Raw genomic sequence first — 22,932 nt, 5'->3', positions numbered from 1 at the left:
CACTAATTAGAACATAAAAACACATCTAAACAGGAGGTATATGCAAAATTTATTACTAAACAGAAACAAAAACAAAAACACAAATAAAATTGGGTTGCCTCCCAACTAGCGCTATCGTTTAACGCCCCTAGCTAGGCATAAAAGCGAAGATAGATCTAAGTAGTGTCATCTTTGGCACTCAATTCATAAGTAGCTCCCATGATAGATTCATAAGGTAATTTAATTTTCTTTCTTGGAAAGTGCTCCATGCCTTTCCTTAATGGAAATTGGAATTTAATATTCCCTTCCTTCATGTCAATAATCGCGCCAATCGTTCTAAGGAAAGGTCTACCAAGAATAATAGGGCAAGAAAGATTGCAATCTATATCAAGAACGATAAAATCTACGGGCACCAAATTTCTATTTGCAACAATGAGAACATCATTGATCCTTCCCATTGACTTTTTAATGGTGGAATCCGCAAGGTGCAAATTTAAAGAGCAATTATCAAGATCATGGAAACCTAGAATATCACATAAAGTTTTCGGAATCGTAGAAACACTAGCACCCAAATCACATAAAGCAAAACACTCATGATCTTTAATTTTAATCTTTATAGTAGGTTCCCACTCATCATAAAGTTTTCTAGGTATAGAAACTTCCAAATTTAGTTTTTCATCAAAAGATTGCATCAAGGCATCAACAATATGTTTGGTAAAAGCTTTATTTTGACTATAAGCATGAGGAGAATTCTCAATGGATTGCAACAAGGAAATACAACCTTCTAAACAACAATTATCATAATCAAATTCCTTGAAATCCAAGATAGTGGGTTCAATGCTATTTAAAGTCTTGACCTCTCCAATCCCACTTTTACCAAATTTAGCATCAAGATCTAAAAACTCCGAATTATTGGGACGCCTTTTAACTAAAGTTGACTCATCTCCAGTCCCATTATTATTAAGATTCATATTGCAAAACAAATATCTAATAGGGGACACATCAATAACTTTAAGATCTTCATCATTATTGTCATGGAAACTAGAAGAACACGCCTTTACAAAGCAATTTTTTAGCACGCAATCTAGCGGTTCTTTATTTGCACTCATCAATGGAAATTCTCATAGCTTTGAGAGACTCATTGATATCATGCTTAGGAGGAGTAGATCTAAGTTTAAGAGAATCAACATCAAGCGAAAGTCTATCAATGTTCCTAGCCAAATCATCAACTTCGAGCAATTTTTCTTCAATCAAGGTATTAAAACTCTTTTGAGAGATCATAAATTCTTTCTCACTATTCTCAAAATCAGAGGGCATCTTGTTAAAATTACCATAAGAATTATTTTAGGAATTTCCATAATTATTAAAGGAATTACTAGGGAACTGTCTAGGATTAAAGTTTCCTCTATAAGCATTGTTTCCAAAACTATTCCTACCAACAAAATTCACATACATAGATTCATTATTATTCTCAATCAAAGTAGACAAAGGGTTATCATTGGGATCAATAGGAGCACTCTTAGTAGTAAACAATTTCATAAGTTCATCCATCTTCCCACTCAAAACATTAATTTCTTCTATAGCATGCACTTTTTTACTAGTAGATCTTTCGGTGTGCCATTGAGAATAATTAGCCATAATATTATCAAGAAGTTTTGTAGCATCTTCTAAAGTGATTTCCATAAACGTGCCTCCCGCGGCTGAATCTAAAAGATTTCTAGAAGCAAAATTCAATCCGGCATAAAAAATTTGTATGATCATCCATAAATTCAAACCATGAGTAGGGCAATTGCGAACCATCAATTTCATTCTTTCCCAAGATTGGGCAACATGCTCATGATCAAGTTGTTTAAAATTCATAATATCGTTCCTAAGAGTGATGATCTTAGCGGGAGGAAAATATTTAGAGATAAAAGCATCTTTGCACTTGTTCCAAGAATCAATACTATTTTTAGACAAAGACGACAACCAAACTTTAGCACGATCTCTAAGTGAAAACGGAAATAGCTTCAACTTAACAATATCATTATTCATATCTTTATTCTTTTGCATATCACACAAATCAACAAAGTTGTTTAGATGGGTAGGGCGTCTTCACTAGGAAGGCCAATGAATTGATCTTTCATAACAAGATTCAGCAAAGCAGTATTGATTTCACAAGACTCAACATCATTAAGAGGAGCAATCGGAGTACTAAGGAAATCATTATTATTGGTATTGGAGAAATCACACAATTTGGTGTTATCTTGCGCCATGGCGTCAAGTAATCCAACACACAAGCAAACAAAAAGAGGCAAACGAAAGAGAGAGGAGATTGGAAAAGAGAGGGCAAATAAAACGGCAAGGGTGAAGTGGGGGAGAGGAAAACAAGAGGCAAATGGCAAATAATATAAATGCGAGGGAGATGAGTTTGTGATGGGTACTTGCTATGTCTTGACTTGAGCGAATACCTCCCCGCCAACAGCGCCAGAAATCCTTCTTGCTACGTCTTGAGCTTGCATTGGTTTTCCTTGAAGAGGAAAGGGTGATGCAGCAATAGTAGCATAAGTATTTATCTCAGTTTTTGAGAACCAAGGTATCAATCCAATAGGAGGGTCCTCAAAAGTCCCACGCACCTACACAAACAAACAAAGAACTCGCAACCAACGCAATAAAGGGGTTGTCAATCCCTTCACGGCCACTTGCGAAAGTGAGATCTAATAGAGATAGTATGATAAGATAAATATATTTTTGGTACTTTGTAATATAGATTGGAAAAGTAAAGATGCAAATAAAAGTAGATTATAAGCTTATATGATAAAAGATAGACCTGGGGGCCATAGGTTTCACTAGTGGCTTCTCTCAAGATAGCATAAGTATTATGGTGGGTGAACAAATTACTGTGGAGAAATTGATAGAAAAGTGAATAATTATGAGATTATCTAGGCATGATCATGTATATAGGCATCACGTCCGTGACAAGTAGACCGACTCCTGCCTGCATCTACTACTATTACTCCACACATCGACCGCTATCCAGCATGCATCTAGAGTATTAAGTTCATAAAGAACGGAATAACGCATTAAGAAAGATGACATGATGTAGAGGGATAAACTCATGCAATATGATATAAACCCCATCTTTTTATCCTCGATGGCAACAATACAATACATGCCTTGCTGCCCCTGCTGTCACTTGGAAAGGACACCGCAAGATTGAACCCAAAGCTAAGCACTTCTCCCATTGCAAGAAAGATCAATCTAGTAGGCCAAACCAAACTGATAATTCAAAGAGACTTGCAAAGATAACTTAATCACACATAAAAAATTCAGAGGAGATTCAAATATTTCTCATAGATAAACTTGATCATAAACCCACAATTCATCGGATCTTGACAAACACACCTCAAAAAGAGTTACATCGAATAGATCTCCAAGAAGATCGAGGAGAACATGGTATTGAGATCCAAAAAGAGAGAAGAAGCCAGCTAGCTAATAACTATGGACCCGAAGGTCTGTGGTAAACTACTCACAACTCATCGTAGGGGCTATGGTGTTGATGTAGAAGCCCTCCATGGTCGATTCCCCCTCCGGCAGAGCGCCGGCGAAGGCTCCAAGATGGGATCTCACGGATACAAAAGGTTGCGGCGGTGGAATTAGGTTTTTGTGGCTTGTTCTGATGTTCTCGGGGTACGTGGGTATATATAGGAGGAAGTAGGTCGGTGGCCGCCCGAGGGGCCCACAAGATAGGGGGCGCGCCCTATAGGGGTGGGCGCGCCCTCGAGCCTCGTGGCCACCTCGACTGCTTCTTGACTTGCACTCCAAGTGCTCTGGATCATGTTTGTTCCAAAAGTAACGCTCCCGAAGGTTTCATTACGTTTGGACTCCGTTTGATATTCCTTTTCTTTGAAACACTGAAATAGCTAGGCAAAAAAATAGCAATACGGGCTGGGCCTCCGGTTAGTAGGTTAGTCCCAGAAATGATATAAATGTGTAAAGTAAAGCCCATAAACATCCAAAATAGGTAATATAATAGCATGGAACAATCAAAAATTATAGATACGTTGGAGATGTATCAGCGTGTCATAATAAACAGAACGGTGGAAAGTTGCATGGCAATATATCTCAGAATGGCTATGGAAATGTCGTAATAGGTAAGTATGGTGGCTGTTTTGAGGAAGGTATATGGTGGGTGTATGGTACCGGCGAAAGTTGCGCGGCACAAGAGAGGCTAGCAATGGTGGAAGGGTGAGAGTGCGTATAATCCGTGGACTCAACATTAGTCATAAAGAACTCACATACTTATTCCAAAAATATATTAGTCATCAAAATGAAGTAGCACATGCTCCTATGGGGATAGATTGGTAGGAAAAGACCATCGCTCGTCCCCGACAACCACTCATAAGGAAGACAATCAGAAAATAAATCATGCTCCAACTTCATCACATAACGGTTCACCATACATGCATGCTACGGGAATCACAAACCTCAACACAAGTATCTCTCAAATTCACAACTACTCACTAGCATGACTCTAATATCACCATCTTCATATCTCAAAACAATCATAAGAAATCAAACTTCTCATAGTATTCAATGCACTTTATATGAAAGTTTTTATTATATCCATCTTGGACGCCTATCATACTAGGACTAAATTTATAACCAAAGCAAATTACCATGCTGTTCTAAAAGACTCTCAAAATAATATAAGTGAAGCATGAGAGTTCATCCATTTCTATAAAATAAAGCCACTGCTGTGTTGTAAAAAGATATAAGTGAAGTACTAGAGCAATATTGTTTAGCTCAAAGATATAAGTAAAGCACATAGAGTATTCTAATAAATCATGATTCATGGGTGTCTCTCCCAAAAGGTGTGTACAACAAGGATGATTTTGGTAAACTAAAAAGCAAAGACTCAAATCATACAAGACGCTCCAAGCAAACACATATCATGTGGTGAACAAAAATATAGGCTCAAGTAAAGTTACCAATGGACGAAGACGAAAGAGGGGATGCCTTCCGGGGCATCCCCAAGCTTAGGCTTTTGTTTGTCCTTTAATATTACCTTGGAGTGCCTTGGGCATCCCCAAGCTTAGGATCTTGCCACCCCTCATTCCATAGTCCGTCAAATCCTTACCCAAAACTTGAAAACATCACAACACAAAACTCAACAAAAAATCTCATGAGCTCCGTTAGTATAAGAAAATAAATTACCACTTTAAGGTACTGTTGCAAACTCATTCTTTATTTATATTGGTGTAATATCTATTGTATTCCATCTTTTCCATGGTTCATATCCCCGATACTACCCATAGATTCATCAAAATAAGCAAACAACATGCAAAAAAAGAATATGTCAAAAACAGAACAGTTTGTAACAATTTGTAACTCTGAATACTTCTGTAACTTCCAAAATTCTAAAAAATTATGAAACCTGAGAAATTTGTGTACCAATCTAGAGCAAACAGAATCAGATCAAAATCACGTTTATGTGAATTATGAAAATCATTTTCCTGGGCGCAAAAGTTTCTAATTTTCAGCAGGATCAACACAACTATCACCGTAAGCTATCCTAAAAGTTTAACTTGGCACAAACACTAATTAAAATATAAAACCACATCTAACCAAAGGCTAGATGATTATTTATTACTAGACAAGAACAAAAGCAAAGAACAAAAATAAAATTGGGTTGCCTCCCAACAAGTGCTATTGTTTAACGCCCTTAGCTAGGCATAAAAACACGAAAAGGTCTAGGTATTGCCTAATAATCATAGGGCAAGTCTCGAAAACTCATCTCATACTCTCTATGTTCAGTAGCAAGTTTTTTTGTGGCAAGCAAAAGTAATCAAAAGGGCTAAATTTAGTGGGACAAAAATCCCCAAGATCAAGCTCGGGAGGAATTGGTTCCTCCTTTGGCCCTTCATATTGTACAACCAACCCATCATTATAAGCATTCTTTTGGCAAAAAGTCATGAGCTTTTGTTCAAGAGAAAATCCCAACCCGTTGTTCTAAATAGCAAAATCATCATTAAGCTCAGAAATCCTATCAACTAGAACATCGGTAGGAACCTTCTTTCTTAAATTTTCATTATAAGCAACATGATCTAAGGATCGTAAACGCATTGTGTCTTCTTGGTTAAGAGAATTGCCTCTATGGGACGACGACCCGCATCTACCCTATAATGTGCAAAAAAATCGCTAGCCTCTTTTATTGTAAATCTAAACTCATGTGCTAGAAAGATGGTAGCTTCTCGCTTAACAGAAGAATGCTCAATATTAGAGAACTCTAGAAAAATCCTTTGTATAGATGGATGCATGTGAATAAATTGTCTTTCAGGTTCAACTATGAGCAAAGATATAGCATCCACAAGACTACTAGTTTTATGGAGAATAGAACCACCCATGGTGGGTAAAGCACCAGCACAAGTAAAGAAATCTTGAATAACCCCTTTTCCAATAATATTGTCGCTACCAATGCGAAACTTTTTAGTCTAATAGTAGCTAGGTTCTTCATGAGGATTAGTATTATCAAAAGCATTAATTTTCCCACCATCATTACTACTATCTTTTTCAACAATGACCTCCCCAATTTCAGACATGGTGGCAACAAATTGATCTAACAAACGAGCACACAAAAAGCAAGTGAAGAAGACGAACAGAAGAGAGGCGGAGAAAAGGCAAATCTTTTTGAAAATTGTTTTAGAGGTTGGGGAGAGGAAAACGAGAGGCGAATGGCAAATAATGTAGTGCAAGAGATGAGAGTTTATGATGGGTACTTGGTATGTCTTGACTTGGTGTAGATCTCCTAGGCAACGGCGCCAGAAATTCTTCCTGCTACCTCTTGAGCTTGCGTTGGTTTTTCCCCTGAAGAGGAAAGGGTGATGGAGCAAAGTAGAGTAAGTATTTCCCTCAGTTTGAGAACCAATTTATCAATCCAATAGGAGACACAACAAAAAAAGACACATCCGTGACATTTTGGGCCGAACGAAAAAAAATTATGTCATACATATGACACTTCTATGACGATAATTGTGACAAAACCCGGTATCATCATAGATGTGGTGGGCTCCTACTTCTATGAAAAAAAAATCATGACAGAAAATGGGCCTTTCGTCCTGGGCGGGCCGGAGACGCAGCTGCATGACATTCTTTGGGCCGTCCATGACGGAAAAAACCGTGGTAGAAGCGAGGGGGGGGGATTTCGGGGAGTTCCCGGTTACGGTGGGAGGTCGGGGGCCAAGCGATGTGCGTTTCTCTCATACACGTACGCGCATGTGTGCGAGGCATTGGCTCTAACTGAACCCGAACGAGGCGTTGGGCTCTAACTGAACCCGAGCGATTGCACTGTAGGCTACGCGTTACTGAACCCGAGTGATCGATCGATGGCTGTTAACTGAACCCGATCGAGCTATTCCTTCACTACTGCTGCTAACTGAAGTCGATTGATGTTGCCTCTGGGATGAACAGTGAGTGTTGCGGGGGGGGATGGATGAACAGTGAGCGATGGCGTTGCCTCTGGATGAACAGGACCCCGTGGTGTGGTGGAGGGCTGGATGAACAGTAGACGGTGGAGGGGTGGTTGAATAGGACCCCATGGTGTGGAGGGCTGGATGAACAGTAGACAGTGGAGGGGTGCCCGTGGAGGGGTGGTTGAACAGTAGCTGGTGGAGTAGCGCGCGGTGGAAGCTGGATGAACAGGAGCCCGTGGAGGCTGGAGGAGGTCGACGGTGGAGATGAACAGTATCTCGTGGAGTCCCGTTTTGCGGTACGCCACACCCCTCCCGATGAACAGGACCCCCGTTTCGACCGTAGCGCTCCAACACAAGTCTGTTTTGTCCGTTTTGCGGTACGCCACACCCCTCCCGATCAACAGGACCCCGTTTCGACCGTAGGAGGTCTGTTTCGTCCGTTTCGTGGTATGCCACACCCCTCCCGATCAACAAGACCCCCGTTTCGACCATAGGAGGTCCGTTTCCTCCATTTTGCGGTATGCCAGACCCCTCCCGATGAACAGGATCCCGTTTCGAAAGTGGCCGGTCGAACACAAGGCCATTTCCTCCGTTGTGCGGTATGCCAGGCCTCGTTTCCATCGCCTATTCCGTCCAAGCCCTCCCGATGAACACGACCATGCATTCCATTCCGACCCAGCTGGTTGACTCCCACACGTTCTGTTGCCTCTCGATGAACACGACGCATTCCGTTGCCTCCCCATGAACACGATGCATTCCGTTGCCTCCGCATGAACACAATGACGACGCTGTTTCTCTGTTCTGACCCATCCATGTACACGATCCCTCGCCATACGAATGCATGAGCAGGCGTTCGAGACCCCGCCTGTATGTACACATACGTGGCCATATTTTCTTTCTTGCACCCTGGCCGTTGTACATACGTGTACATGCTACGTGCGCGCCTCTACTACGACACGTACGCGCCTCTACTACGACACGTGCGCGCCTCTACATCGACCAGTATATATGTACGTACACGTTCGCGACCAGAATGACAACGCTACGTACGCTTCGACCAGGTGGGTCCCGGCTGTCAGGCACTTCCTTGCCTGCAAAGATGTAGCTGGTGGGTCCCAGCAGTCAGGGGGGCGAATCGTTTTGTTTTTTTGCCCGGACGCACTTCCTTGCGTGCGAAGGTGTAGCTGGTGGGTCCCAGCAGTCAGGGGGGAAACGTTTTTTTTTGCAAAATACGGTGGCCCATCCGGTGGGTCCCAGCTGTCAGGTGGAGGAATAATTATTTTACGCGTAATAAGGGGGCACTTCCTTGCGGCCGCCATGGACCCAGCTATTAGCCTCTCCACGCACAGTACTCTTCCGAAGGAAGTCGGTCGTTGACCTCATTGACCACGCCGCGCCTAGAGCACCACGGCGGTGGACGATGGCGAGGCCGAGGAAGGGGACAACGCGGAGCCGGGGAAGACGCAACAGTGGATGCCCACACGAAGAGGAGTACGAGGGTTCACTGGTTCGGCTGCGGTGTGAGGCTGCCATCGCCGTAGAATAACAGGGGGTGTGGGTGAGTAGAGGGATGGCCTGGCTAGATGTGGGAGTAGTAGGGGGCGGTGAGGCCTCCACGGTATCACAACCAGTCATGGGAGGCAGGAGCATGCGGTACGACCAGCGCTGCTTTGTGCGGCTGGAGAACGAAGACCAGAGGTTGAAGAAGCACTACGGCCATTGGATGGACATCGTACGGTCACTGGAGTATTGACTAAGTTGAAAAGCCCTCCATCCCCGTCAACTTAGTAGGCCCACAAGTCAGCCTGCCACTATACTGGGTCCCAGCTAGCAGGGGGAGTATTCATTTTTTTTGCGTAATAAGGAGGCACTTCCTTGCGTGCGAAGATATAGCTGGTGGGTCCAAGCTGTCAGCGGCGGTAACATTTTTTTCACGAAATACAGAGGCCCTTTCGGTGGGTCCCAGATGTCAGGTGGAGGAATCATTATTTTGCGCATAATAAGGAGGCATTTCCTTGCGTGCGGCCGTGGACCCAGCTGTCAGCCTCTCCACGTACAGTCCACTTCAGATGCATGTCGGTCGTTGACCATGTTGACCAGGCCGTGCCGAGAGCACTAGGGCGGTGGATGACAGTGAGGCCTAGGAAGGGAACGACACGAAGGCAGGGAAGACTCGGTAGTTGTTTCCCATGCGGAGGGGAGTACGACTGTACGAGGGTTTACTCGTTCGTCTGCCGTCGCCGGAGAATAACAGCAGGTGTGGGTGAGTAGAGGGATGGCTAGGCCAGCGATGGGAGTACGGTGGGGCGGTGAGACCTGCGTGGCAGCACAGTCGGCCGCGGGGAGGAGGGAGCGGGCAGTCCTGCTGGCGCTTGTTTGAGCGGCTGGAGCAGGAAGAGCAGAGATTGAAGAAGCACGACGGCCGTTGGATGGACATCCAACAGTCACTGCTTGTGTGTCAACCTTTTTTTTATGAAAGCCTCAAATCTGTGGAAAATAGCATACAACCCATCTGTCATTATTTCTAATAATTTACATCCCATTTGCTAATTCTTAAGGTTTTTTTATACCATATTCTTTTTGTTAGCATTACAGCCCATATTGTGGCCACGGTTAAAAAATTATATGAAATTTTGCATATTTCGGTGCGGTCTGAACTGTTTTTAATCCCGAAATTTCGACTCACATTCAAATTGATTTTAAAAATAAATGTATATCAATATAAAATCCAATAAATTCTCCATGCATAAAAATTAATGTAATTTAAAATCTCGAAATGGAAAAAAGATATTTGAAACTAATTGCCAGTTTGATGTGTTTTAAAAATGTACAGCCCATTTCTCATTACTGATGGGCCATTTTCTCGGCCAGCCGAATGAAAGCTCTCCTCGTCTTAAAAGATTTGCAGCCCAACAGGCCTGACAAAGCGACTTACTTGGCAAATCACAAAAAAACTGGGCTATGGCCATGGAGCCAGCTGTCAGCCTCTCCACATACAGTACTCTTCCAATGGAAGTCGTTCCTTGACCACGTTGACCATGCCGCGCGGAGAGCACCACGGCGGTGGACGACGGCGAGGCCTAGGAAGGGGACGATGCGGAGCCGGGGAAGACGTGACAGTGGAAGCCCGCGCGGAGAGGAGTACGAGGGTTCACTGGTTCAGCTGCGGTGTGAGGCTGCCGTCGCCGCAGGGCCTGGCCAGCGGTGGGAATAGTAGGGGGTGGTGAGGCCTCTGCGACAGCATAGCCGGCCACGGGAGGCAGGAGCATGCGGCACGACCAGCGCTGCTTTGGGCGGCTGGAGCAAGAAGACCATAGGTTGAAGAAGCACTACGGCCGTTGGATGGACATCGTACGGTCACTGGAGCTAGAATAGTTCATATTGACTAAGTTGACAAAGCCCTTCGTCCCCGTCAACTTAGTAGGCCCACAAGTCAGCCTCCCACCAAGGTGGGTCCCAGCTAGCCGGGGGAGTATTCATTTTTTTGTGCGTAATAAGGAGGCACTTCCGGTGGGTCCGAGCTGACAGTGGGAGAAACGTTTTTTTCATGAAATACGGTGGCCCGTCAGGTGGGTCCCAGCAGTCAGGGGGCAAACGTTTTTTCGCAAAATACGGTGGCCCGTCCAGTGGGTCCCTGCTGTTAGTTGGAGGAGTCATTATTTTCCGCGTAATAAGGAGGCACTTACTTGCTGCGGCCGTGGACCCAGCTGAGACTCTCCACGTACAGTATACTTCCGATGGAAGTCGTTCCTTGACCATGTTGATCTCGCCGCGTTCCGTTGCATGCATGCGTCCATGGGCGTGGTGCGTCCCCACTGTCAGCCTCTCACGTACAGTCATCTTCCGATGACTCTCGGTTGTTGACCATGTTGACCACACCGTGCCGAGCGCACCCAGACTGGAACGACCCGGAGATGGGGAAGACGGGGCAGTGGAGTCGCAGATGGAGAGGAGTGGGAAACTTCAGTGGTTCGGGTGCGTGGCAGCATAGCCGCGGTGCCGCCCACGGGAGACAGGAGCAAGAACAGGGGTTGAAGAAGGAGCACGGCTGTTGGATTAACATCCAACGGTCTAGCTGCTAGAATCATTTGTTGATTAAGTTGACAAAGTCGTGCGTACATGTCCACTTAATAGGCCCACAAGTCAGTCACCAAATCTGACGGGTCCCAGCTGTCATGGGAAGAATATTTTTTTTTCGCAAAACAAGGAGGCACTTCCTTCCGTGCGAAGATACAGCCGGTGGGTCCCAGCTGTTGTTGTGGTTCTAAGTCTGACAGTAGAAAGGGGGATAGGTATGGAGAGGCAAGATCCTAGCTATGGAGTAGTTGTATACGCGAGAGATTTATGAGTTCAGGCCCTTCTCGGAGGAAGTAACAGCCCTACGTCTCGGAGCCCGGAGGAGGTCGACTGGATTATATGAGTATGAATTACAGGGGTGCGAACCCTTTACACTGAGGAGGGGGTGGCTTATATAGAGTTCGCCAGACCCCTCCGACCCTCAGTTATGCAGGGTTTAAAGTACATTAAGACAGGGGGTTACTGGTAACGCCCACATAAAGTACTATGAAGACCATAAAAGCTACTTAATGACAGACCGTTGAATGCAGAGTGACTTTAGATCTCCTAGCCCTCGAGTGGTTATCTTCATCGTCGAGTGTCCTCGAGTCCGTCGAGTGGATCACCTCGAGGTCGACTGACAGGTAGTTTCTTCTAGAGATTTCCTTGGATAGGGTAGCTTAGACAGGTCCATGACCCTACCCTAGGTACATAACATCATCATTAGCCCCCGAATGGATCGAGGTTTGAGTGGGAAAAGAGTTGAGAATTCCTCCGACCCATTTTTCGTGCTATGAGTATGGCTTGTCTTGGATCAATGAACTTTTAGGTGACGACATCAACTTCTTTTTCAGTCTCCTTGATCCATTCTTTATATCTGTCGAGTGAAGTTTTCGCCTGGAGAGCTCTGAGTGATGGAGTGGAGGGGATCTTCTGCCTGACGAGCTGTTCTGCACGCCGTGGATTTTGCGGGATTCAAATTTTGGGAAGTGCGCGGGACGGGGCGTAGCCGCAGCAATCAGACGGGATAAGGCAGGGACGCCTCAATCTCCGCACCACCTTTTTCGTCACGTATCGCACGCGCGACTGTTGTGGGATTTGACAAGATCGTCCGAGCCTATGTGTCAGCCACTCGGGTGCAGCCTTACATAAAGCGCCGGACGGGGGTTTTTCAACAATGCACCCTCATTCCTCCTTCTTCTCCAGATTTCTCCGCCGTGTTTGCCTCTGAAGGAAATATGCCCTAGAGGCAATAATAAAGTTATTATTTATTTCCTTATTTCATGATAAATGTTTATTGTTCATGCTACAATTGTATTAACCGGAAACATAATACATGTGTGAATACATAGACAAACATAGTGTCACTAGTATGCCTCTACTTGACTAGCTCATTAATCAAAGATGGTTAAGTTTCCTAACCATAGACATGAGTTGTCATTTGATTAACGGGATCACATCATTAGGAGAATGATGTGATTGACTTGACCCATTCCATTAGCCTAGCACTTGATCGTTTAGTATCTTGCTATTGCTTTCTTCATGACTTATACATGTTCCTGTAACTATGAGATTATGCAACTCCCGTTTTCCGGAGGAACACTTTGGGTGCTACCAAACGTCACAACGTAACTGGGTGATTATAAAGGAGTACTACAGGTGTCTCCAAAGGTACATGTTGGGTTGGCGTATTTCGAGATTAGGTTTTGTCACTCCGATTGTCGGAGAGGTATCTCTGGGCCCTCTCGGTAATGCACATCACTATAAGCCTTGCAAGCAATGTAGCTAATGAGTTAGTTACGGAATGATGCATTACGTAACGAGTAAAGAGACTTGCCGGTAACGAGATTGAACTAGGTATTGGATACCGACGATCGAATCTCGGGCAAGTAACATACCGATGACAAGGAGAACAAAGTATGTTGTTATGCGGTTTGACCGATAAAGATCTTCGTAGAATATGTAGGAGCCAATATGAGCATCCAGGTTCCGCTATTGGTTATTGACCAAGAATAGTTCTAGGTCCTGTCTACATAGTTCTCGAACCCATAGGGTCCGCACGCTTAAGGTTTCGATGACAGTTATATTATGAGCTTATGAGTTTTGATGTACCGAAGGAGTTCGGAGTCCCAGATGAGATCGGGGACATTACGAGGAGTCTCGAAATGGTCGAGACATAAAGATCGATATATTGGACGACTATATTCGGAGTTCGGAAAGGTTCCGAGTGATTCGGGTATTTTCGGGGGTACCGGGGAGTTACGGGAATACGAGGAAGAAGCAATGGGCCTCATGGGCCAAGTGGTGGAAGAGAGGAGGCAGGGCGCGCGGCCCCCCTAGCCCAAACCGAATTGGACTAGGGGGCCGGCCCCCCCTTTCCTCTTTTTCCTCCCTCTCCTTCCTTCTCCTTCTCCTTCCCTTCCTTCCCCTCTCCTAGTTGGACTAGGAAAGGAGGGAGTCCTACTCCCGGTGGGAGTAGGACTCCTCCCTGGAGCGCCCTCCCTTGGCCGGCCGCCCCCTCCCCCTTGCTCCTTTATATACGGGGGCAGGGGGCACCCCATGGGACACAAGTTGATCTACGGATCATTCCTTAGCCGTGTGCGGTGCCCCCCTCCACCATATTCCACCTCGGTCATATCGTCGCGGAGTTTAGGCGAAGCCCTGCGCCGGTAGAACATCATCATCGTCACCACGCCGTCGTGCTGACAGAACTCATCCCCGACGCTTTGCTGGATCGGAGCCCGGGGATCATCATCGAGCTGAACGTGTGCTGAACTCGGAGGTGCGGTACGTTCGGTATTTGGATCGGTTGGATCATGAAGACGTACGACTACATCAACCGCGTTGTCATAACGCTTCCGCTTACGGTCTACGAGGGTACGTGGACAAAACTCACCCCTCTCGTTGCTATGCCATCACCATGATCTTGCGTGTACGTAGGAATTTTTTTGAAATTACCAGGTTCCCCAACAGTGGCATCCGAGCCAGGTTTTATGCATAGATGTCATATGCACGAGTAGAACACAAGTAAGTTGTGGGTGATACAAGTCATACTGCTTACCAGCATGTCACACTTTGGTTCGGCAGTATTGTGAGATGAAGCGGCCCGGACTGACATTACGTGTATGCTTAAGCGAGACTGGTTTCACCGTTATGAGCACTCGTGCTTAAAGGTGGCTGGCGGGTGTCTGTCTCTCTCACTTTAGCTGAGTTGAGTGTGGCTACGCCCGGTCCTTGCGAAGGTTAAAACAGCACTAACTTGACGAACTATCGTTGTGGTTTTGATGCGTAGGTAAGAACGGTTCTTGCTAAGCCCGTAGCAGCCGCGTAAAACTTGCAACAACAAAGTAGAGGACGTCTAACTTGTGATGCGATATGTTGTGATGTGATATGGTTCTTGCTAAGCCCATAGCAGCCGCGTAAAACGGCATGTTGTGATGTGATATGGTCAAGACGTGATGCTATATTTTATTGTATGAGATGATCATGTTTTGAACCGAAGTTATCAGCAACTGGCAGGAGCCATATGGTTGTCGCTTTATTGTATGAAATGCAAACGCCCTGTAATTGCTTTACATAATCACTAAGCGGTAGCGATAGTCGTAGAAGCAATAGATGGCGTAAACGACAACGATGCTACGATGGAGATCAAGGTGTCGCGCCGGTGATGATGGTGATCACGACGGTGCTTCGAAGATGGAGATCACAAGCACAAGATGATGATGGCCATATCATATCACTTATATTGATTGCATGTGATGTTTATCCTTTATGCATCTTATCTTGCTTTGATTGACGGTAGCATTTTAAGATGATCTCTCACTAAAAATTATCAAGAAGTGTTCTCCCTGAGTATGCACCATTGCCAAAGTTCGTCGTGCCCAGACACCACATGATGATCGGGTGTGATAAGCTCTACGTCCATCTACAACGGGTGCAAGCCAGTTTTGCACACGCGGAATACTCAGGTTAAACTTGACGAGCCTAGCATATAACAAACATGGCCTCGGAACACGGAGACCGAAAGGTCAAGCGTGAATCATATAGTAGATATGATCAACATATTGATGTTCACCGTTGAAACTACTCCATCTCACGTGACGATCGGACATGGTGTAGTTGATATGGATCACGTAATCACTTAGAGGATTAGAGGGATGTCTATCTAAGTGGGAGTTCTTAAGTAATATGATTAATTGAACTTTAATTTATCATGAACTTAGTCCTGGTAGTATTAGCATATCTATGTTGTAGATCAATAGCTCGCGTTGTTGCTTCCCTATGTTTATTTTGATATGTTCATAGAGAAAATTGTGTTGAAAAATGTTAGTAGCAATGATGTGGATTGAATCCGTGATCTGAGGTTTATCCTCATTGCTGCACAAAAGAATTATGTCCTTCATGCACCGCTAGGTGACAGACCTATTGCAAGAGCAGATGCACACGTTATGAACGTTTTATATGATGACTACTTGATAGTTTAGTGCACCATGCTTAACGGCTTAGAATCGGGACTTCAAAGACGTTTTGAACGTCATGGACCATATGAGATGTTCCAGGAGTTGAAGTTAATATTTCAAGCAAATACCCGAGTTGAGAGATATGATGTCTCCAACAAGTTCTATAGCTAAAACATGGAAGAGAATCGCTCAACTAGTGAGCATGTGCTTAGATTGTCTGGGTACTACGATCGCTTGAATCAAGTGGGAGTTAATCTTCCAGATAAGATAGTGATTGATGGAATTCTCTAGTCACCATCACCAAGTTAGTAGAACTTTGTGATGAACTATAGTATGCAAGGGATGACGAAAACGATTCCCAAGCTCTTCGTGATGCTGAAATCGACGAAGGTAGAAATCAAACATCAAGTGTTGAGGATTGACAAGACCACTAGTTTCAAGAAAAGGGCAAAGGGAAGAAAGGGAACTTCAAGAAGAACGGCAAGCAAGTTGTTGCTCAAGTGAAGAAGCCCAAATCTGGTCCTAAGCCTGAGACTAAGTGCTTCTACTGCAAAGGGACTGGTCACTGGAAACGGAACTACCCCAAGTGATTGGCGGATAAGAAGGATGGCAAAGTGAACATAAGTATATTTGATATTGATGTGAACTTTACTAGTGTTTATAGCAACCCCTCAGTATTTGATACTAGTTCAGTTGCTAAGATTAGTAACTCGAAACGGGAGTTGCAGAATAAACAGAGACTAGTTAAGGGTGAAGTAACGATGTGTGTTGGAAGTGGTTCCAAGATTGATATGATCATCATCGCACACTCCCTATACTTTTGGGATTAGTGTTGAACCTAAATAAGTGTTATTTGGTGTTTGCGTTGAGCATGAATATGATTTGATCATGTTTATTGCAATACGGTTATTCATTTAAGTTAGAGAATAATTGTTGTTCTGTTTACATGAATAGAACCTTCTATGGTCATACACACCAACGAAAATGGTTTGTTGGATCTCGATCATAGTGATACACATATTCATAATAATGAAGCCAAAAAGATGCAAAGTTAATAATGATAGTGCAACTTATTTGTGGTACTGCCGTTTAGGTCATATTGGTGTAAAGCGCATGAAGAAACTCCATGCTAATGGACTTTTGGAATCACTTGATTATGAATCACTTGATGCTTGCGAACCATGCCTCATAGGCAAGATGACTAAAACTCCGTTCTCCGGAACAATGGAGCGAGCAACAGATTTGTTGGAAATCATGCATACTGATGTATATGGTCCGATGAATATTAAGGCTCGCGACAAGTATCATTATTTTCTGACCTTCATAGATGATTTGAGCAGATATGGGTATATCTACTTGATGAAACATAAGTCTGAAATGTTTGAAAAGTTCAAAGAATTTCAGAGTGAAGTAGAGAATCATCGTAACAAGAAAATAAAAGTTTCTACGATATGATCGCAGAGGTAAAATATTTGAGTTATGAGTTTGGCCTTCAGTTAAAACAATGTGAAATAGTTTCACTACTCACGCCACCTGGAACACCACAGTGTAATGGTGTGTACGAACGTTGTAACCGTACTTTATTATATATGGTGCGATCTATGATGTTTCTTACCGATCTACCACTATCGTTTTGGGGTTATGCATTAAAGACAGCTGCATTCACATTAAAAAGGGCACCATCTAAATCCGTTGAGACGACACCGTATGGTTTAGCAAGAAAACAAAGTTGTCGTTTCTTAAAGTTTGGAGTTGTGATGCTTATATGAAAAAGGTTTTCAACCTGATAAGCTCGAACCCAAATCGGAGAAGTGCGTCTTCATAGAATACCCAAAGGAAACTGTTGGGTACTCCTTCTATCACAAATCCAAAGGCAAAACATTCGTTGCTAAGAATGGATCCTTTCTAGAGAAGGAGTTTCTCTCGAAAGAAGTGAGTGGGAGGAAAGTAGAACTTGATGAGGTAACTGTACCTGCTCCCTTATTGGAAAGTAGTTCATCACAGAAATCTGTTCCTGTGACTACTACACCAATTAGTGAGGAAGTTAATGATGATGATCATGAAACTTCAGATTAAGTTACTACAGAACCTCGTAGGTCTTCCAGAGTAAGATCCACACCAGAGTGGTACGGTAATCCTATTCTGGAAGTTATGTTACTAGACCATGATGAACCTACGAACTATGAAGAAGCGATGGTGAGCCCAGATCCCGCAAAATGGCTTGAGGCCATGAGATCTGAGATGAGATCCATGTATGAAAACAAAGTATGGACTTTGATTGACTTGCCCAATGATCGGCGAGACATTGAGATTAAATGGATCTTCAAAAGGAAGACGGACGCTGATAGTGTTACTATCTACAAAGCTAGAATTGTCGCAAAAGGTTTTCGACAAGTTCAAGGTGTTGACTACGATGAGAGTTTTTCACTCGTATCTATGCTTAAGTCTGTCTGAATCATGTTAGCAATTACCTCATTTTATGAAATCTGGCTAATGGATAAACAAAATTGCATTCCTTAATGGTTTTCTTAAAGAAGAGTTGTATATGATGCAACCAGAAGGTTTTGTCAATCCGAAAGGTGCTAACAAATTGTGCAAGCTCCAGCGATCCATCTATGGACTGGTGCAAGCATCTCGGAGTTGGAATATACGCTTTGATGAGTTGATCAAAGCATATGGTTTTATACAGACTTTTGAAGAAGCCTGTATTTACAAGAAAGTGAGTGGGAGCTCTGTAGCATTTCTAATATTATATGTGGATGACATATTGTTAATTGGAAATGATATGGAAATTCTGGATAGCATGAAAGGATACTTGAATAAGAGTTTTTCAAAGCAAGACCTTGGTGAAGCTGCTTACACATTGAGCATCAAGATCTATATAGATAGATCAAGACGCTTGATAAGATTTTTCAATGAGTACATACCTTGATAAATTTTTGAAATAGTTCAAAATGGAACAGTCAAAGAAGGAGTTCTTGCCTGTCTTACAAGGTGTGAAGTTGAGTAAGACTCAAGACCCGACCATTGCATAAAATAGAAAGAGAATGAAAAGTCATTCCCTATGCCTCAGTCATAGGTTCTATAAAGTATGCTATGCTGTGAACCAGACCTATTGTATACCTTACTCTGTGTTTGGCAAAGGAATACAATTTTGATCTAATAAGTAGATCACTGGACATGGGTCAAGAATATCCTTAGTGAGGACTAAGGAGATGTTTCTCGATTATGGAGGTGATAAAAGAGCCCGTCGTAGAAGTTACAACGATGCAAGCTTTTACACCAATCCAGATGAGTCTAAGTCTCAATCTGGATACATATTGAAAGTGGGAGCAATTAGCTAGAGTAGCTCCATGCAAAGCATTGTAGACATAGAATATTTGCAAAATACATATGGCTCTGAATGTGACAGACCCGTTGACTAAGCTTCTCTCATGAGCAAAACATGATCACACCTTAGTACTCTTTGGGTGTTAATCACATAACAATGTGAACTAGATTATTGACTCTAGTAAACCCTTTGGGTGTTGATCACATGACGATGTGGACTATGGGTGTTAATCATATACAGATATGAATATTGGTGTTAAATCACATGGCGATGTGAACTAGATTATTGACTCTAGTGCAAGTGGGAGACTGAAGAAAATATGCCCTAGAGGCAATAATAAAGTTATTATTTATTTCCTTATTTCATGATAAATGTTTATTGTTCGTGCTAGAATTGTATTAACCGGAAACATAATACATGTGTGAATACATAGACAAACATAGTGTCACTAGTATGCCTCTACTTGACTAGCTCATTAATCAAAGATGGTTAAGTTTCCTAACCATAGACATGAGTTGTCATTTGATTAACGGGATCACATCATTAGGAGAATGATGTGATTGACTTGACCCATTCCATTAGCCTAGCACTTGATCGTTTAGTATGTTGCTATTGCTTTCTTCATGACTTATACATGTTCCTGTAACTATGATATTATGCAACTCCCGTTTGCCGAAGGAACACTTTGGGTGCTACCAAACGTCACAACGTAACTGGGTGATTATAAAGGAGTACTACAGGTGTCTCCAAAGGTACATGTTGGGTTGGCGTATTTCGAGATTAGGTTTTGTCACTCCGATTGTCGGAGAGGTATCTCTGGGCCCTCTCGGTAATGCACATCACTATAAGCCTTGCAAGCAATGTAGCTAATGAGTTAGTTACGGAATGATGCATTACGTAACGAGTAAAGAGACTTGCCGGTAGCGAGATTGAACTAGGTATTGGATACCGACGATCGAATCTCGGGCAAGTAACATACCGATGACAAAGGGAACAAAGTATGTTGTTATGCAGTTTGACCGATAAAGATCTTCGTAGAATATGTAGGAGCCAATATGAGCAACCAGGTTCCGCTATTGGTTATTGACCAAGAATAGTTCTAGGTCATGTCTACATAGTTCTCGAACCCGTAGGGTCTACACGCTTAAGGTTTCGATGACAGTTATATTATCAGTTTATGAGTTTTGATGTACCGAAGGAGTTCGGAGTCCCGGATGAGATCGGGGACATGACGAGGAGTCTCGAAATGGTTGAGACGTAAAGATCTATATATTGGACGACTATATTCAGAGTTCGGAAAGGTTCCGAGTGATTCGGGTATTTTCGGGGGTACCGGGGAGTTACGGGAATACGAGGAAGAAGCAATGGGCCTCATGGGCCAAGTGGTGGAAGAGAGGAGGCAGGGCACGCGGCCCCCCTAGCCCAAACCGAATTGGACTAGGGGGCCGGCTCCCCTTTCCTCTTTTTCCTCCCTCTCCTTCCTTCTCCTTCTCCTTCCCTTCCTTCCCCTCTCCTAGTTGGACTAGGAAAGGAGGGAGTCCTACTCCCGATGGGAGTAGGACTCCTCCCTGGCGCGCCCTCCCTTGGCCGGCCGCCCCCTCCCCCTTGCTCCTTTATATACGGGGGAAGGGGGGCACCCCATGGGACACAAGTTGATCTACGGATCGTTCTTTAGCCGTGTGCGGTGCCCCCCTCCACCATATTCCACCTCGGTCATATCGTCGCGGAGTTTAGGCGAAGCCCTGCGCCGGTAGAACATCATCATCGTCACCACGCCGTCGTGCTGACGGAACTCATCCCCGACGCTTTGCTGGATCGGAGCCCGGGGATCGTCATCGAGCTGAACGTGTGCTGAACTCGGAGGTGCCGTACGTTCGGTATTTGGATCGGTTGGATCGTGAAGACATACGACTACATCAACCGCGTTGTCATAACGCTTCCGCTTACGGTCTACGAGGGTACGTGGACAACACTCTCCCCTCTCGTTGCTATGCCATCACCATGATCTTGCGTGTACGTAGGAATTTTTGTGAAATTACTACGTTCCCCAACAGCCTCTGCCTCCGTGCCGCTGTTCCGTGCGTGTTTCACCGGCGACGATGGTGAAGGAGAGGACGGGGGCCCTGGAGCGGGCGAAGAAAGCGACGGCGAAGGCGAAGGGGAGGGGAACCAGTCGGAGTGGCTCTTCATCAAGGACCGGCCTGCTGCCGGGCTGGATCTAGGGCGACTGGATCCGCTCGACAATTAGCCAGGCGGATCTCGACGACCTAGCTAATGGAGGGCTGATCCCCCATGGATCAGCGCGGCTCCCGGGGAGGGAGTCAGAGCCGCAGCCTCAGGAGGGTGAGTGCGTTCTTCTGGCCACCCACGTTGACCGTGGGTTTTCTTTGCCGCCCCATCCTTTCTTCCGGGGTTTTTTGAATTTCTTTGGGGCACAACTCCATCACTTCACGCCCGACACCATAGTGTACCTCGCCGCCTATGTGTCTTTGTGCGAGTGCTTCTTGGGCTGCCGGCCTCACTGGGGTCTCTTTAAGCACATCTTCACGTGTCGCTCCTAGACGGTGAAGAAGGCAAATCCGAGGGACGAAAGGAGACATGTGATTCAGATGTGTGGGGTCCTTGGGGTCCAGTTGAGTGGGAAAAGTTCTTTTTCGACCATGGTTTTGCCCAACTCCGTCCGCGGGTGGCAGTCGACTTGGTTTTACTGCAAGGACCAGCCGACGCCAGGGCAGTCGACTGGGCTCCCTCCCTTTTCCATGGAACGAGTGCAGAAGCCCTCCTCTTTGAAGGTGGTCCTGGAGGAGAAGGCGCAGGTGAAGGTGCTGGTCGAGCGTGTCGTGCAGCTCATCCGCGATGGGGTGACTGGTATGGACCTCCTGGAGGTCTTCCTCTGGCGGCGCATCCAACCGCTCCAATTTCGAGACCATCCTATGTGGATGTACTATGGGACTGAGGACACCACTCGGATCCATCCGGAGGAGATCGACGACGCCACGCTGGAGCGGTGGATGGGAAGCATTACGGGGAACAAGGACAACCCCCGAGGAGCCAGGAGGGTCGTTCCACTCGACCAATCATATGAAGTTGACAAGGTCCAATTTGACATTTCCGGCTGCGATTCTGTTTTTTCCATTCTGTCTGTTTGAAATCAACCGACTGACTTTTGTCTTGTTTGTTGTCTTCTAGGACACGACTGAAATGTACTCGATGCCCAACAGGGCGCAGGAACAAGCCGAGGAGGGAGAGGCGAGTGGAGGTGAAAGTGAGGAAGAGGAGTGGCAATCTGACGGCGAGGGGGAAGAGGTTGAAGACGGCTCCAGTGAGGAGGAGGAAATGGAGGTCGATCCTCCTTGCACGGAAAGGCGATCCAAGCTCGCCCACGACCCCGCGAGGGAGCACGGCAAAGCGGCTGCGCCCGTTGTGCCATCGACAAAGCGCTCTCGGGCGGCCTCACCGGCGCCGACTGAAAAAGCGCCGAAGCATCCGCGGGCAGAGTCATCCAAGCCGCTGAAGGCCTTGCCCAAATTGAAAATGGCCATTCCCACCATATCCGGGTAACAGCGGGATTTGTGTTTCCTTGTTCAGCTCGAGCGAACTTCCGGTCGACTCATCGATTAACGGACTGGTTTCTGAAATCTGCAGTGCTGCTACC

This window comes from Triticum dicoccoides, chromosome 5B (assembly GCF_002162155.2).
Source record: "Triticum dicoccoides isolate Atlit2015 ecotype Zavitan chromosome 5B, WEW_v2.0, whole genome shotgun sequence".
Lineage (NCBI taxonomy): Eukaryota > Viridiplantae > Streptophyta > Magnoliopsida > Poales > Poaceae > Triticum > Triticum dicoccoides.
This window is presented reverse-complemented; position numbering follows the sequence as displayed.